This window comes from Electrophorus electricus, chromosome 16 (genome assembly GCF_041902795.1).
Source record: "Electrophorus electricus isolate QZ-2024a chromosome 16, ASM4190279v1, whole genome shotgun sequence".
Taxonomy (NCBI): domain Eukaryota; kingdom Metazoa; phylum Chordata; class Actinopteri; order Gymnotiformes; family Gymnotidae; genus Electrophorus; species Electrophorus electricus.
Window position 1 is genome coordinate 14,151,152 of NC_137512.1, and position 13,849 is coordinate 14,165,000.

Sequence of the window (13,849 nt, forward strand, 5' to 3'; positions counted from 1 at the left end):
ATGTATGACTATGTATGTGACAAATTAAAACTTTGAACTTTGATTTCAGAATGACATTTATTACAACATTTTTAATTAATGTGACATTTTTAAACCAAACATGCATATTAACTAATTAACCACATTTATTTGGCTATATACGTGATGTTGCATGATGCAAAAAATAATGTCGGTATTTAGATGGCATTTAAAGTCTGTGAAATGAAAATGAAATATGTTATATGTGAGACAATGAAAATGAAAACCATTAGTGGTATCTATAGTGTCAGCTTTTTGGATACTTAAAAAAAAAATCTTTTTTAAGGTTTTTTCAATTCTCTCTGTAGTTGATATACAGGGGAAGGTCTATGTTTGATTCTTTGTGTAGCTGAATAATTAATTATCTTTTATTAACATTGTGGCAATAAGAACCACTAGAATCTAGCAACTTTACAGTTTTTCAAGAATATGATCACTGATGATCACCGCAAAATGTATTACTATTAATAAAGTGTATTTTTATTTGACAGGTTAAAACTGGAATACATACATTTACAGTTCGACATGTATAACTTCATTATATTTTTAACATCTGACAGCATAATCCCTAATCAGCTAAATAGCCAGTAATAGTGTATGACCTAACAAATTACTGCCCCATGAGTTTTAAACAATGTTTTATGCATTTGACTTTTTATCCACAGATCAACCTGGCAGAGAGTTCCCACAATGGACACTGAGTTTGGGCTTGCAATCCAGCCAAGCACAACTGGCAAACAGCCTTTTGACCAAGAGTGTATTTCAAATACTAAAAATATATGGGGGAAGTTAAATATTTGTCATGTGTCAAACTGTAAAGCTGACATCAAAATAAGACACTTAAAATTCAGAAATCATGATAATGATCATATGGTACATCTGAACTTCATGCTTCCTCCAAAATGATTTGCCACATGCAGCACACAGACACACACAAAGAACAAAATATGAGAAAAAGAAGGTGCTTGTGACGCAGGCAGCTCAGAGAACACGAGAGGCGGGGTTGCGGGGAAGTGTGTTTTATTATCCATAGATAATAAAGAACTGAAGAGCTAAATAAACAAAACACACAAGGTAATCCTTGGGTTGAAGGAAGCACAGCGACGTTCACCAGCAATGCTGAGGGATAGTCAACTAAGGTGCAATATTGTCTTTGTGTACCTGTGGGTTTAAATAGACACACAATTAGTGAGGATAGGTGCACACAATAAAATACTCTGGGGGTTGGGAGCAAGGCTGGGAAGTGGAGTGATCGCTATCATGAGTGGACATCTCCCTCCTGCTGGCAGACCGGCCTATCACGACAGTGCTACAGGGGGGAAAATACAATTTTTAGAACTATATAATAACATATGTTTCAAAAATAATTTATAGTGCATGTGAGTACATACCTTAACTTCATTTGGTTTTGTTACTTCTATACAATCCATTATGTGACAGTACAAGACGTGAGGAAGGAAAACCCACCAGTTCTCGAGTTCTGAGCAAAGATCTACCCTGAGGATGTGGCTGAGGAGCTGATCCATGAGGCTACACAGAGGCCCTTCTTCCTGCAAGTGAAGGAGGCCATCTTGAATGACAACATCTACTGCCCACCAGAGACTGCCATGCTGTTTGTATTTTACACTGTGCAAACCAAACATGGCAGCATGGACAACCATGTGCCAGGATATATGTGCCATGTCAAGCTGCTACAACAGAGGTGTTAGCTATATCTTCAGACTCTCTTCATGTCACTGAAACCTGTTTTGAAGTGTTTTGCAAGGCATCAAGTCTATATGTTTAGTGTTTTTTTTATGTGCTATATATGGTAAGAGTCTTGGAGCAGCATAAGATGATTAAAGAGCAAGCATGAATAGCACAATGGTCTAGCAAGGTACTGTAAAACAAATCAATAAACAACACTGTAGAACTGTAGTGCCTTCTATTATACAACAGCCTTGTTAGTTTACACAAAGCCCCCTCCCTTGGAGACTCCACATTTCACCCCACTCCTTACTTGTCCTGTCCTGTATTATATTCTTTCTGCATCTATTCTTTATTAATGCACCTATTAACTCATACATACACTCAAAGCTGATTTCATTAGAAACAGTTCATGAAGTACCTATTCTCACTGAGCTCTTCATTAGCTACACCTATCTTATATGTGCATTTTAAAGGTGTCCAGTTAAAAACTGTAGACCATGTATCTGTTCCATGTGTTAGTCAGCAAATTCCAACGTCCTTTGCATGGCAAACCATTCTCAACAAATCACTTTAACCAACATGGTAGTGGCATAGTAGTGGGTGTTGTGCCTGTATGAGTGTATCAGGAACAGCAGTGTTGTTGGAGTTTTTGCATGTGTCAGTATAATTGCTGGGTTGAGACTGTTCTACCAAGCAGATATATCCATCCAGCAACTTTCCTTTTGCCAGAATATGACCAGTGATAAAGAGTTAGCAGATAACTAATACAAATTGTGCTTAGCAAGACATGAACTAGTCTTCAACTACAATTTCTAATAAATAAAGGTTTCTAATATAGTGTCTGGTTAGTGTATACAGTCCCATGTTGCCCATAATATTTCATGAAATTTTGCCAATGCTAGCATTACTGCTATAACAGCTTCATCTTTTCTGGGAAGGCTTTCCACAATGTTTAGGAGTGTGTTTATGGAAGTTTTTGACGATTCTTCAAGAAGCGCATTTGTGAGGTCAGACACTAATGTTGGATAAGAATTACAGGCTCACAGTCTCCACTCTAATTCATCCCAAAGGTGTTCTATCAGATTGAGGTCAGGACTCTGTGCAGGCCAGTCAAGTTCCTCCACACCAAACTCACTTATCCATGTCTTTATGGACCTTGCTTTTTGCACTGGTGCGCAGTCATGTTGGAACAGCAAGAGGCCCTCCCGAAATTGTTCCCACAAAGTTGGGAGCATGAAATTGTCCAAAATCTCTTGGTATGCTGAAGCATTAACAGTTTCTTTCACTGGAACTGAGGAACCTAGCCCAACTCCTGAGAAGCAACCCCAACCATATAACCCCCTCCACCAAATTTTTCACTTGGCACAATGCAGTCAGACAAGTACTGTTGTCCTGGCAACGGCAAACCCAGACTTGTCCATCAGATTGCCAGACAGAGAAGCGTGATTCATCACTCCAGGGAACACGTCTCCACTGCTCTAGAGTCCAGTGTTGGCATGCTTTACACCACTGCATCCGATGCTACCATGTAAAAAGATGTTATCTGACTTCTCTTTTCTTTACAAAGACCATAGATTTGGCTGGGATAACATCCAAGATCTCCCTGTTGGAAGATGCCAAGAAGAAGAAGGAAGGAGAGGCTAAAAAAATGGAAGAGAAGAGTAAGATAAATATCATTCTGATCCCCAGGCACAAAACACCAAAATGACCTAAAACTTGATTCAAGTCCATAATATTAATGAATTCATGAAGTCTACGTTGATTGGGGATCTGGACACCATCGCAGACAGAAATTTGCATCCTGTATTAATTACATGGAGATCTTTGGACTTTTTTTTATTGAAGCAAGGTATAACATTTAAAAAAAATTATATTAGCACGCTATTAGTACGTCAAGACTTTGTACACACAAAGCTAAAAAAATAAAACATGTGTAGTGCTGTGATAAATTAATACTTAGTCACAAGCCTAATCTTGAAATAATCTTAAAAATAATCTTTATTGCAGTTGTAACATTTCTTACTGCATTGTTTTGTTGTGTGCCTGATAATCATATTGTACTGATACAATTTTGATTTTTGGGAGAATCAGTAAAGTGTAACCGTAATAATAACATGATTTTGAACAGTACTTTTTAGGGACTTTGTTGATTTATTATTTGAGGATTTCTTTTTTGTTTGTTTTCACAGACCTTAAGATCAGATCTCTCTGGTCCATGCAGAGAATGTGCGGTTAGGGAGGGACAAATAAAATCCATGAATCCATGTGATTGAAGCCATGTGATTGTTTTCTCTGATGATATCCAGTGTGTTGTCCAGTCATTCAGTTAGTCTCCATATCAAAAATGAGGGGAAGTTTGGATTAAAACATTTTCCTGACTATATAGTTGAGCTCTATAATGTAGTCTTAATAGTAGAGCTCTCTGATAATGTAGTCTAAATAGTAGGGTTCTCTGATAATGTCTAAATAGCAGAGCTCTCTGATAATGTCTAAATAGTAGAGCTCTCTGATAATGTAATCTAAATAGTAGAGTTCTCTGATAATGTAATCTAAATAGTAGAGTTCTCTGATAATGTAGTCTAAATAGTAGAGTACTCTGATAATGTACTCTAAATGACTGCAGTGAATGACTGAAGAATAATTATACAATTTGGGGCTCATCCAGGATTTTTCTGGCCTGTGTCTGTTCTGCTGGTCGGTGTGTTGCTTTGCTTTTGCTTGTCTGGTTGGTGTTTTTTTCTTGTGGCAGGGGTGGTTGTGTTTTTGTTGTGTTTTGTTGTTGGAATTGCTGCGTTTGAGTTTAACATAATGGCAAGTTTTGAGTTGATGGAGCTTGTGAACTGTCCATCTGTTGAACAGTTTGATAAGTACTGCAAGGTTGGCCTGTTGCTTATAACTGACTTCTTTGATGTAATAGTTCCTTGTGCTGCGCCTAAGAGGGACATAAAGTTAGTGTTGGAGTCTTGTCTTGTTCATGATGGGATTTTGCCTGAGGGGGGTAGCCCGATGGGTGTTGCGATGGGCTCAGCTCAGTGTTCGCCGGTGGCAGAGGTAGTCAACGACTCTGAGGCTGGTCTACATATAGATCCCGGTATGTCTCTATTACCTGGGGTAGAGCCTATGCTAGTGATGAAGTTGAAGGAGCTGGAGATAAAAAAAACAGGAGCAAGAACTATTGCGTGTTAGGGCTGTACAGATTGAGGCGGACAAGGACGTGACGCTGATGAGGATGTGTATGGGTCCCGAGAGGTTGGTGCCTCTTCCTCGGAAGCTTACCTCACCTATGCCAGCCAGCCCGTCACGGGAATTTGTTCTGGTCCCTAAACCATGCTCTCCTGGAATGGCCTTGGTCCCAACCAACTCTACTCCCGCTGCTGACAAATTTGATGCCAGTCGTCAAATTGGCTTTGTGTCTGTTTGCAGGGAAAATGAGGTGGACGCCTATTTTCCGATATTTGAGCACATCGCAACGTCTCTGAGATGGCCGAAGGACCTATGCTTGTTAATGCTACAGTGCAAACTAGTGGGCAAAGCACAAGAAGTGTCTTCTTTGCTAACTCAGAGTTTAGACTATGAAGCCACTGTTCTCCGAGCCTACAAGTTGGTTCCAGAGGCATACAGACAAAACTTTAGGTGGCTAGTAAAAAACCCCAACCAGACTTTCACTGAATTTGTGAGAGAAAAAACTATTGTTTGAAGGATGGTGCTCAGCCAGTGGTGTTAACATGTTTGATTAACTGAAAGAGCTAATGCTTGTAAAGGAATTCAAGCAATGTATCCCTGGTTTTGAAGTGTGTTGCCATTTTCAGAAAAGACCTATTATGGCAGTGATATCCTAGTTCAAGACGTTGAGTTAGGCATACTTAGGCTACCGCTGCACAATATGTTTTTATGTTCAGACAATTACACTGGTGTTATTAAGGTGGTTGTTCGTTCTGAATTGCCAGTGAATGGAGTTTCCTTTATACTTGGGAATGACATAGCTGGTGGTATTGTGTTTCCTTTACCTGAAGTGGTGGAAAACCCTGTTGAGTCTGAGCCTGATCATTTTAGTCAGTTCCCTGCCTGTGTGTTGACCCGTGCTCAGGCATGTAAGTTAGGTGATGTTTCCCTATCAGACACTTTCATGAGTAACCCTTCTAATGAGTCGGATGTTTTTGAAACTGTTCGTGATCCTAACCATATTGTACCTGCTCCGATCATTTCGCATGACCTGATGTCTAGGTCAGATCTTATTGCTGCTCAGAGGTCTGATGAGATGCTAGCTCATTGTTTTAAACTGGTTGATAGGAAAAAGAAACCCTCAGGATATCAAAGCAAGTATTTCATTCTGGACCATGTTTTAATGAGAACAAAGGCTCTGTTCGCTGCTAACCAAGAATGTGATTCTGTGACTCAAATAGTGGTTCCTTTGTCGTATCGCTCCCATGTACTGTCATTAACTTACAATTGTCCCCTCTCTGGTCATATAGGAGTCAGAAAGACCACTCAGGGTATCTTAAAATATTTCTTCTTGCCATCAGTTAGATCTGATGTAGTAAAGAACTGTGGTACCTGCCATACCTGTAAATTAGTTGGGAAACCTAATCAGGTTGTTCCATCTGCTCTACTGTGTCCCATCCCCACTGTTGGTGAACCATTTGAAAGAGTTTTAGTTCATTGTGTTGGACCCTTGCCAAAGACATGCTCAGGGAATCATTATCTTTTTACCTTGATGTGTGCTGTTATGAGAAGCTATTCCCCTTCGTTCCCTAAAGTCAAAAGCTGTGATCAAAGCACTGAGTTCTGTACCACATTTGGCATAACCAAATGTATCCCGTCTGACCAAGGTACAAATTTTATGTCTAATCTATTCACCCAGGTTACCCATGAGCTCAACATACCACATCAAGTATCCAGCGCCTATCACCCAGAATCTCAGGGTGCTTTGGAACGGTTCCATCAAACCTTTAAGAATATACTGAGGAGGTATTGCTTGGAATCTGATAAAGATTGGGATGAGGGAGTCCCACTTTTGTTATTTGCCATCCGTGACTCTGTGAATGAGTCTCTTGGTTTCAGCCAGAACACATTGCTCTTTGGACATGCTGTTCGCGGACCTCTTAAGGTCTTACATGAGAAGTGGCTGTCAGCCCCTGTGTCTGAGCCTACTGTGTTTGTCTGTGACTTTGTTTCGTGACAGGGTACAGGTAGTTCGAGAAATAGCCAGGAAGAATCTGTGTTCTTCTCAGACGACCATGAAGATTAAATATGACAAAAAGGCAGTCGAGACAATTTGAGGTTGGTGAGAAAGTACTCGCTGTTCTCCCCAATACTGGTTCTTCACTCAGTGCATGTTTTTCTGGTCCCTATGTGATTCTGTCTAAATTGTCTCCCATCAACTATGTGATAGCTACACTATAATGATGACAAAAGTCACGTGTGTGTCATATTAACATATTGACACCCTACCATGACTGCACTAAGCATACTGGTTTGGGATCCCCTTCTTGCTGTTCTGTATCAGTTGTTGTAACCCCTACTGAATATGCCCCAGAACAGAATGATTTGCATTTAGGTCAGAGCTGCCTTGTGCTCACCTAACTTGGAAGCATTAACACATCTCCCTGAAAAGTTGTCTGACTTGCACTTAGCAGCCCAAGTCAACCTCACATGTCTCATTCAGAAATACCTCACATTATTTTCAGATGTTCCCACTCGTACTACTGTCTTTCAACATGACATTGATGTTGGTTGTGATTCACCCATTAGAGAACATCCGTATCGTACCAATCCCTAGAAACATACATTGCTAAATCAAGAAACTGAGTATTTGTTAGAAAACCATCTTGCGATCACTAGTATTAGTCCCTGGTGTCCCCCATGCATTCTGGTGCCAAAACCAGATGGCACATACCGCTTCTGCACTGACTACAGAAAAATAAATGAAGTTACTGTTTCTGATTCCTTCCCAATGCCTAGAATGGAAGATTGTGTGGATAAGATTGGTTCAGCTAATTTTGTAAATAAGCTTGATTTACTTAAGGGATATTGGCAAGTTCCATTAACCACTCTTGCATCTGACATTTCAGCATTTGCTACCCCTGACTGTTTCCTACAATATATGGTAATGCCTTTTGGTATTAAAAATGCCCCTTCTACCTTTCAGTGTTAGATGACTATAGTTTTAGGTGACATGCCTACCTGTGAAGTCTAGTTGGATGATGTGGTTGTGTATACCCACACTTGGGAACAACATGTACAGTTGCTTGATCTTGTTTTTAAGAAGCTACTGGATGCCCTTAATCTCAAAAAACTTTGGTAAGAGTGATTTTGGTAAGAGTGAGGTTATCAACTTGGGGAAACTGGTGGGTTGTGGTAGTGTGCGTCCCCTTGATGCCAAAGTACAATCAATCAAGTCTTTTCCTTCCCCAGAGACGAAAAGACAACTCTGACGCTTTTTGGGCATGGCAGGGTTTTATCGTTGCTTTTCTAGGAACTTCTCTGATGTTGTTTTACCCCTCACAAATTTGCTTCGTAACACAACCCCTTTTGAATGGTTGCAACCCTGTCAAGATGCATTTGACTCAGTGAAAGCTTTGTTGTGCAGCGCTCCTGTTCCAGCAACCCCTGATTTTACTTGTCCTTTTACACTTGAGGTAGATGCCAGTGGTAGTGGAACCAGTGCTGTCCTCCTACAAGAGGACTCACAAGGCCTAGATCACCCTATTTGTTATTTTTCTAGAAGGTTCGTGAAACACCAGCTGACCTACAGCACTATTGAAAAGGAAGCCCTCGCACTCCTCCTAGTGTTACAACATTTTGAGGTATACCTTGGTGGTAGTCCTGGCCCCATCACTGTATACACTAATCACAATCCGCTCGTGTTCTTGCAGAATATGGCTAATGCCAGTCGATGCTTAATGCATTGGTTTCTGATCATCCAAGGGTTTACTTTCTTGTTTGTGTGCTGTAACTTGGACGTCCGCGCTTATGGGGAGGCGTGTTACCGAAAGATGGATGTGTGTGTGTGTGTGTGTGTGTGTGTGCGTGTGTGTGTTCCAGATCCACTGCCAGGATTTCCACCCTGTTTGACACTCCGCCCTGCTCCTTGCCGGGTTTTCCAGCCAACTGTGTCGGCTATTTAAAAGCCCCTCCCAGAAGAGAGAAAGGAGACTGTGTGTTAGTTTGGAATTTGTTTAGCTGTAATTGAAAATTTGTATGATGTTTTGTGTATGACCTTGTTTTTCCCCATTTTTGGATTTCGTCTTTGGCTTTGTCCCTTCTGCTACAACAAACTTTCATAACTCCCTGATACATAAACAGAGACAAAACCCACACCCAACTAAAATGGCAGTCACTCCCTCACCAAAGTACCAAACAAACAATATTTACACTCTTTACACACTATAGCTGTGCGCGCACATAATAGTGTGTAAAGAGTGTAAATATTGTTTGTTTGAGGGAGTGACTGCCATTTTTGTTGGGTGTGGGTTTTGTCACTGTTTATGTGTCAGGGAGTTATGAAAGTTTGTTGAATGTTTCTTGTGTTATTAGGATTAGTTAGTGTGTAGCTGTATTTCATGCGGGTTTTGGTGTGGCCTGCGTCACTTCTGAAGGAATTGCGCCAGTAAGATTGTAAATGATAACCTCTGTAACCTCAATACACTTGATAACCTCAATACACTTAAAAAATCCCTTCCATTTGTGCTTTTGTTTCTTTTGTTGCTGTTCATTTTTTCACAACTTCTATTACGTTAGCAGTTTGCACTTCTTTTTCCTTGTTACGGCCTCACAGCCTAGACGGGGTCGTAACAATAGTTACGAAAAGCTTATAACTATAAGCTCCGACTTCCAAAACGAAAACGCTCCCAACTTGGCAGGGTCTACTAGAAACATCAGCCTGCAAATCTATTGATCACATTCAGGCCTGTATGCTGTATACTAATATTATGGAATGAGCACAAACGTATTCATCCAATTTTAATCAAACAAAAATGTTCAGCAAAATCCACCAAAATATTTTGTTTATACATGTCATAAAATGGTATTTGAGAGAATGTGAAAGCCACGTTTCAAATATAGCAGGATTGTGCTTTCATAAAGACGTGGAAGACAATGTTCCCTCTCAAAGACATCTGACTTCATTTATGTAACAATTTCGATATATCTTGCAAATAAGAGACTTAATGAAAAAGAGACATCACATCACTCTATGGAGTTCCTTGCACTCACTCAGGAAAATCAACTTGGTTCAACAAAGTATTGACTGCGTTTGGTCTTGTCTTGTAACAACATGTCATTGTAGAGAATAAAAGGGATATTCATCCATTATGAACATACAAGTATTTTTAGAAACTTCAACACGCCTTTTGCAGACCATACGACAGCAGTGAGTAGATAACAAGTCTTCCTTCTAAAATCGCCTGGGCTATATACATTCTCAGTATGTGTAAGTGGAGTGTAAAAAGAACCTTAGACACACCGGGGAATTTACCTGTCCAGCCTATGTTACTTACAAATAACCATCAATACTACAACGCCTCACGCACGGGACTAGATTCTGGGAGGAGATTATGCAACGTGTCGTCTGAATCGAGTATCACGTTTGCGACTTTATGCACTAGTTTTAAGTTTAAAATCTGGCCAACAAGGTATGCGGAAAACGCTGAAACAGAACACTTCTCCATGGTAAACTAAGATTATTCGTTACCCGGAGCAGCTCCACCAGAAGAGAAAGGTCTCACAGAATATAGAAGGTTGTCAGTCATTTATGAGGAACATGGTGTAAAGATTGAGGTGAACGAGTAAATGATATCACGGAACTCAGACAAGTGAACGATCAATTTAATACAGGGCCGGTAGTCGAATCAAGGGAGACGTCTCAGAGAACAAACGAGTTCACCATGAACGGTGCACATGCTTGCTTCGATGCGTTTGACGAAGAGTGGTTAACAAGCCAGAGATTTTTTCGCGGAACTACATGGAATTTAGTTGAATTACGCACAAGTAGTCAATTAACGCATAAAACCGAGACGAATAGTAAATTCACTAACTTCAAAACCGAGACGAACAGCAAGAGTGGCAGTGAAGACAGTATTCACGGTATCCTAGTAAACGAAAGCAATATAATCCTGAAAGAATTTCCTAAACACTACGCGTTTCCATCTTTAGACCCACACGGACCTTTTTTTTAAATCAGCAAATATGATATATATGGCGCTCCTTCTCTAATGGATTGCGCTTCCGAGCATTCATACCCAAGTGGAACTTCCACAAGAAAACCTTTTGCCGTTTCATCAGAAGGACTACTGGAAGTCGGTGATAAGACACGTGCCCTCAACTCTGATCATAGGTAAACTGAAGTAAATTAATAAACAAATTTATCCACATTTCATAGATTTGGTTCATGTCCTTGATATGATATCAGCATGTTTGTTTATGTATGAGGACCCTTGGTTTACATAACAGCTGTTATGTTAATGTAGGGCCAATTAACTAATATGCATAATTTTTATGTTCTGTTGAACTATATTTATGGATAAGGAGAAAACAGTAAACCTCTTAATATATATCAAATGTTATGATCAGTCAGTACGAAGATTTGCGCAGCCTGAGTCATTTTTAGGTACATTATCTGGTCTAGGACCTCACAACGCTTGCACTGCGTTCTGTGGCGCACAGTATGACTAAGCATATTCGTAGACCTAATCTTAGGCTCAGTGCTCGCTCTTCAATCGATCTGATATTAAGATCACCATTTTCGAACCCACACGTAAAATTGTAGTTTCCCATCATTTATAATCATTACCAAAACTTAAACACTACTGTTTTTCAATGATCTGAATAAATTACTATTAAAGGCTATTATATATTTAGAAGGGAAAAAAATCCCATATGCCCCAAAAGTGGCTTAGGTGTAACTCTACACCTTTGCTTTCATTCAAGTCGCACGGATCTATCAATATGCAAATAGGACCCATCTCTAACTCCACCCACCACTCTGCCTGCCTACTGCTCGAGCTTTTCTGCACACCTTTGACGGTGCTCATCAAATGCGCACAAGTCTGCTTGGTTTTTGTATTGTTAGACACTTTGAGTTACATAATGGCAAGAGGTAATATTGGAGTAATTCAGGCATGCATGTTCAAACCTACTCAGTAAAAAAAACATTAGAGTGATTTATACAAGGTCGACTAGAAGTCGCTGTATCAGAATTGTCATGTATTTTATGTATCGCTCTCTACAATGTTAGAAACGTAACAGATAACAGAAGCTTTCATCCTGACTACATTTTAAACAGCTAATAATGTGTTGCTAATGTTAAACAACCTTGGTGTCGATCGCCAGCCCTGAAAAGTTAAGTTACCTTGTAAAGATAAACATTGTCGTCCCGTTAGGAAGAACACCTTGTGCTCTGAGCACCACAGAAAAAGTAATCTAGCTAATAACTAACATACTGTTTATACAGATTATACTTCATAAAGCATGCAGGAATGATTTTGACATTGAAGTGCATGGTGATCTGTAGATTTTAAATGGATAACAGAAGATATGCTTTAGAAATTGCCACTGAAAAAAATATTTAAAAACAAGCAAAGTCATACATTTTGTATGATATGTAATTACTATTGTACATGGTTATAATAGCTCATTACATATCATAGCCTTTCCAAAATGTGCTAATGTTGACTAATTCTTTTCCACAGAGCATACATATGACTGCATGTGGGGGAAGTTTGCCTCCAGGGCTTTATACTATAATGTGGCCTTCTCCACATACCCTAGGCACTTGAAGCTAGCCTTATCTTGCTAACACTATACTAGCAGCTTATGAGGATGACTTTTATCATGACATGATTTTTTAATGAACAACCCCAAAGTCAAGTAAAGTATACTGTCAGAATTATTGTAATGATATAGCCATGATTATAGCCTCATCTAATTCAGCAGCTTCCCTATCTGACAAATTGTTTTGAATAACATTTGCCCTAACTTTCTTTGTCAACATCTATACTATTTCCTTTTGTGACATTTGAAACCCCGATTCCATGTCTAAATTCATGTTTTTAAGACCATCATTGTTACACTGCAGTTCCAAAGCTGAAATACTCAGCCATGTCATTGACTGCTTATTTTGCTTATGATTTGTCTTATAGCATAGAAAAAACACCACATGAACATGTTAATAAGGTTAAAAGCTTTTCACTTGAGGGGGCCTTTGAGAGACAACTAAAGTCTTTGTGTTTTATAACCTTACAATGCTTCAGTGTAAACTTAGCTATGTCAATAACCTGAATATTATAATGAACGAATTGTGACTAACTGCTGGCTAACTAATTTTAGGTTAGACTTTTAGGTTTGTTGGAATATCATTTATATCTTGTAAAAAAGCCACTAAAAGTACAAAGGGAGGTGAAATAAAATTTGCATTCTTCCTTATTGATAGCCAACTATATTCAGTTACAATAATATTAACTACATGGGATCACCTTGGGAAACAGCTTTGAGCATGTGTCTCTTGGTGTCATTACATAATTAACATTCATGAATTAGGGTGGCAAACCTAGCTGTGAACTTGACCATGGAAAATGATTTAAGTGTGCTTACTGTGTGGCATTCTTTTTCACTAGGTGTGCTTTTGAAGTTATCAGATAGGGCCATGGTCATGTAACAAATACAGTATTACTGTTTTGTTAGGTAACAAAAATAGTCTCAATTAGTTTTTATTCATATAGCCCCACCAAAAATTTCCCATTCCATCTAATTAGACAGTATTTTATCTGATGCCTTATATGGCCAGTTGGATTGTGGATCTGACCACTTTCACCAACCATGTAAATTATCTTGAAAATCTGTTTATCTGTCCAGGGAGATAACACATTATATAAACACCAGTTTCAACAGATGACATTGTATTAAAACAGATCACTTGAAGTGATAACATTGTGTGTGGCTTTTCTCTGTCTCCCCCCCACTCCCCCTCCAGTCTGGAGAACACGAGACTCCTGTTTCCAACCTTCCGTATTTGCCAGATCTGCGGAGAGCAGGCCTCTGGGTGCCACTATGGGGTTCTTACATGCGGCAGTTGCAAAGTGTTTTTCAAGAGAGCTGCCGAGGGTGAGTGTTGAGGAAGCTGTGCTGTTTATCTGCGTTCTGCAGC

The 13,849-nt window shown here is 39.5% G+C and overlaps 1 pseudogene across 1 annotated transcript in view; it reads left to right on the plus strand.

The window, feature by feature from the left end:
• Positions 1-4,713: 4,713 nt before the first annotated feature.
• The window catches only part of LOC113574191 (progesterone receptor-like), a 13,058-nt pseudogene continuing 3,922 nt past the window's right edge, over positions 4,714-13,849 (plus strand). The window contains exons 1-3 of the transcript XR_014117691.1: positions 4,714-4,798; positions 10,409-11,041; positions 13,676-13,806. The product of XR_014117691.1 is annotated as a progesterone receptor-like (transcript). The remainder of the gene's footprint in view (positions 4,799-10,408; positions 11,042-13,675; positions 13,807-13,849) is intronic.